Consider the following 4502-nt stretch of genomic DNA (forward strand, 5'->3'; position numbering starts at 1 on the left):
ACGAAAAGAAAAATAAAAGAAGATGGGATTGGGAGGGAGACAAACCATAAAAGACTGAATCTCACAAAACAGACTGAGGGTTGCTGGGGGGGGGTGTTTTGGGAGAGGATGGTGGGGGTATGGACATTGGGGAGGGCAGGTGCTATGGTGAGTGATGGTGAGTGCTGTGAAATGTGTAAACCTGGTGATTCACAGGCCTGTACCCCTAGGGATAAAAACACATTATATGTTTATAAAAAATTTTTTAAAATAATTTAAAAATCCATTAAAGAAAAAGCACATATTGCAAGCCCAGAGCTAAACTCATATTCAATCAAAAAAGTTTGAAAGTTTTCCCCTTAAAGATCAGAAAAAAGACAAGTGTGTCCACTTTCACTACTCTCATTTGACATAGTACTGGATGTCCTAGCCAGAGAAACAAGGAACACAAAGAAATAAAAGACTCCAAAAAAAAAAAGGAAGAAGTAAAATTTTCCTTTTTGGATAACATGAACTTACATGTAAAAAAATCCTAAAAACTTCACAAAAAATTTTGAATAAACAAATTTAATAAAGCTGCCAAATACAAGATCAATATATAAAAGACAAGAATTTTGTTTTGTTTCATTTTTTAAAAATAGTTTTACATGTCATCCTTGCTCAGTGATCACGCTAATCTTCTCTGCATCATTCCAATTTTAGTATATGTGCTGCCAAAGTAAGCACAAGACAGGAGCATTTTAACACTCTAATGATGAACTATCTGAATAAATAAAGAGAACAATCTAATTCACAATAGCATCAAAACTAATAAAATACTTAGGAAAAGATTTAACTAAGAAGATGAAAGATCTGTACCCCATAAACTATGACATTGATAAAGAAATTGAAGGAGACATAAATTGAAAGATAGCTCATATTTATGAATGGTAAGAATTAACATTGTTAAAATGTCCATACTACCGAAAACCATCTGTAAATTCAATTCCTATCAAAAATCCAATGTTGGGGCGCCTGGGTGGCTCAGTGGGTTAAGCCGGTGCCTTCGGCTCAGGTCATGATCCCAGGGTCCTGGGATCGAGCCCTGCATCAGGCTCTCAGCTCAGCAGGAAGCTGCTACCTCTTCTCTCTCTGCCTGCCTCTCTGCCTGCTTGTCATCTCTCTCTGTCAAATATAGAAATAAAAAATATTTTTAAAAAATCCAATATTTTTTTTTTACAGAAGTAAGTAAAGAATCCTAAAATTTATATGAGACCATAAAAGACAACAAATAATTAAAGCAGTTCTGAGAAAGAATGAAGAAGCGAAATTACACTTCTTGATTTGAAACTATACTACCAAGCCCTCATGCTCAAAACAATAAAGTATACTGGCATAAAAATAGACCAATAAACAAGTAGAACAGAATTGAGAGTCCAGAAATAAATCCTTTCATACAGTCACCTAATATTTGACAGGGGCCAACATATATAATGGGTAAAGATAGTCTGTTCAATAAATGATATTTAAAACTGAATAGTCACATAAACCAGCATGAAACTGGAACCTTATATCACTCATAAATCTTAACTTGAAATAGATTAAAGACTTAAATGTGATGCATGAAACTAAATTTCCTAAAGGAAAACATAGGAAAAATTCTCCTTGACATTGGTCTTTCCAATAGTTTTTTGGATACCAGGCCAAAAACACAAGCAAAAGAAGCAAAAATAAATAAATGGTATTACATCAAACTAAAGTTTCTGCATTGCCAAAAAAAAAAAAAAAAAGGGAATGAAAACACAATCCACAGAATGTAAGAAAATACTTCCAAATCTTATATCTGAAAAGAGGTTAATAACCAACAGATACAAAGAGAAAAAAATACATAATTTAAAAAATAGCAAAAAGATCTCAATAGACTTTTTTTTCAAAAAACTTATATAAATGACCAACAGGAGCATTAAAAAGTGCTCAACGTAAAAACTCAGGGCAAAGTCATTATGTTGTTGTTGTTGTTGTTTACCTCTGAAAAACACAACAAGATATTACTACCTATTAGAATATATACTACCAAAAAATTAAAACTAACAAATTTTGGTAAATATTGGGTAAAATGGGGAACTTATGCACATGTGATAGGGATATAAATTTGTATGGAAAACAGTATGGAGATTATTCATATTATTAAAAGTAAAATTACCATGTGATTCAGTAATCCCACCTCTAGGTATATATCTAAAGGAAACGAAGTCACTATTCGAAGACATATCTGCACTCTTATATTCATTATAAAATTATTAACTCTAAGCAAGAGATGGAAATAACTTCAGTATCCATTAATGGATGAATGAATAAAAAAGTATGGTAAATATATACTGTGGAATACTACTTAACCATGGAAAATTAAGAAATACTGCCATTTACAACAGCATGGATGGATCTTGAAGGTATTATACTAAGTGAAATATTTCAAATATTATATATATATTTTTTAATTTATGTATTATGATATCCCTTACATACAGAATCTGAAGAAAAAGCAAACTAATGGAAACTTAGAGTTGAGTTGACAAGTGGTGAACCTGGGGTGGAATAAGGTGGTCAAAGGGTACAAACTTGCAACTATAATATGAAAAAGTTCTGGGGATCTAATGTACAGCATGATGATCATAGTTAATAATATATACATACATTTTTATTGTGCTTCCCTTTATTAAACTTTGCATATATCACATTCTTACAAGTTGAAAGTTTATAGCAATCTTGTATAAAATAGGTCTGCTGCCACCATTTTTCTAACAACATTTGTTCATTTTGTGTCTCTCTGTCACATGTTGGTAATTCTTGCAATATTTCAAGTTTTTTCATTATTATTGTATTTGTTATGGTGATCTGTGATCAGTAATTATGACCCACTGAAAACTCAGAACTAGTTTACTTAAGATATATACATTGTTTTTCCTTAAAGACATAATGCTTTTGAACAGTACAGTATAGTGTTTATTTTTTATATGCACTGGGAAACATAATATTTTATTTGCACTGGGAAACCAAAAAAATAATAATAATTTGACTTAGTTTATTGAGATAATCACTTTATTGAGGCGGTCTGGAACAAAACCCACAAGACCTCTGAAGTTTATCTCTACTGTACTATATACATAAAAGTTGCTAAGAGAGTAGATCTTAAAATTCCTTACCATACATGAATAAAAAACAGTGGCAACTATATGAGATAGTAGATGTATTAACATTTTTATGTAGATTATATTGCAATACAGATGTATGCCAATTTATCAAATGGTACAAAATTTACACAATGTTAAAAGTTTGCAATGTTATAAGAAATCATTTCTTATATTTACAAATTATAATATGTCGATTATTTTTCAATAAAGCTGGAAAAAACTTTTTGTAGAATTAATCTATTTTTCAAAAAAGGAAGTAAGGAAGTAGAAACTGCAACTAACTCTGAAATAATAGAATATAAAATCCATTTTAGTTATATACACTGTGACAAAAACTATTACTTAGTTTACAATGAAGGAGTACTTAGGAAGCATGAAGGATGGTCTATAAATAAGGCTGAAAGAGCTCAGTTTTAAGGTTTAAATTTAAAATCTTCTTTTGAAATACTAAACTGACCACCCAGTTTTCCAAACATAAATGTCTTAACTGCATGAATTTATTTCATACAACTCTATAATCTAGTTTCATAAGAAAGCAGCATGCAAATTTTGAACAAGACAGACTTGCTTAAGTTTCTTTATGTTCAACAGTAAAGGATACTTCCCTAAAAAGAAGAAAAATCATCATATTTATTATGATAATTATTATTCATAATGAGATTCATATTGAATTAGGGAATATATATCCTCAGAGGGGGTAAAGTAAAATGAAATTTATTTTGGTAAATGTGTCTATGAATAGTCAATACAATGCCTCAATATAAATGAATATTATCATTTTGAACAATTTAATTACTATTATTAGAATTATTATAAGTATAAAAATAGCTATCATTTTAGCATGGAATATGAGACTCTCATGCTCCATGCTTCATTACATCCACACAACAACTCTGCATAATAAGTATTATCATCACCATTTCATGGGTGAAAAAACTGAGGCTAACACATTTAGATAACTGGTTTATGATTACATGGCTAGTAAAGATGCATCACACTAATTTACGCTTTATGATTTCAGAGTTGTACTCTTTCCACTGCACATTCTATTACTCTGTAAATACTTGGCTTGTTTTCATTTAGTTCTTTAATTTTATTCATGTGGTGATGGCTTAAAGCTCCATTTAAAGGAAGCTTAAAAAATTCATTTAACCAAAAGCTCCCAAGAATTAAAAATGTCATGGATCTAATGTAGACATGAATATCATTAGTTAATGGGTAACTATATATTTTCCACTCTAGTGAGATAACAATTAGAGTATTTTTCTAAGTTTTAGTCTCTGAGTGCTCAAAAGGACTTTGTTAAAATAGGAATATTTAGACAAAGGTGATCAAAAGTCTGCATCAGGTCAC

At 30.5% G+C, this 4502-nt stretch overlaps 1 pseudogene; it reads right to left on the reverse strand.

Annotated features, from left to right (window-relative positions):
* Positions 1-612: 612 nt before the first annotated feature.
* On the reverse strand, positions 613-705 carry LOC131820713 (U6 spliceosomal RNA; annotated as a pseudogene).
* Positions 706-4502: the final 3797 nt, after the last annotated feature.

Source organism: Mustela lutreola, chromosome 18 (genome assembly GCF_030435805.1).
Source record: "Mustela lutreola isolate mMusLut2 chromosome 18, mMusLut2.pri, whole genome shotgun sequence".
Taxonomy (NCBI): Eukaryota; Metazoa; Chordata; class Mammalia; order Carnivora; family Mustelidae; genus Mustela; species Mustela lutreola.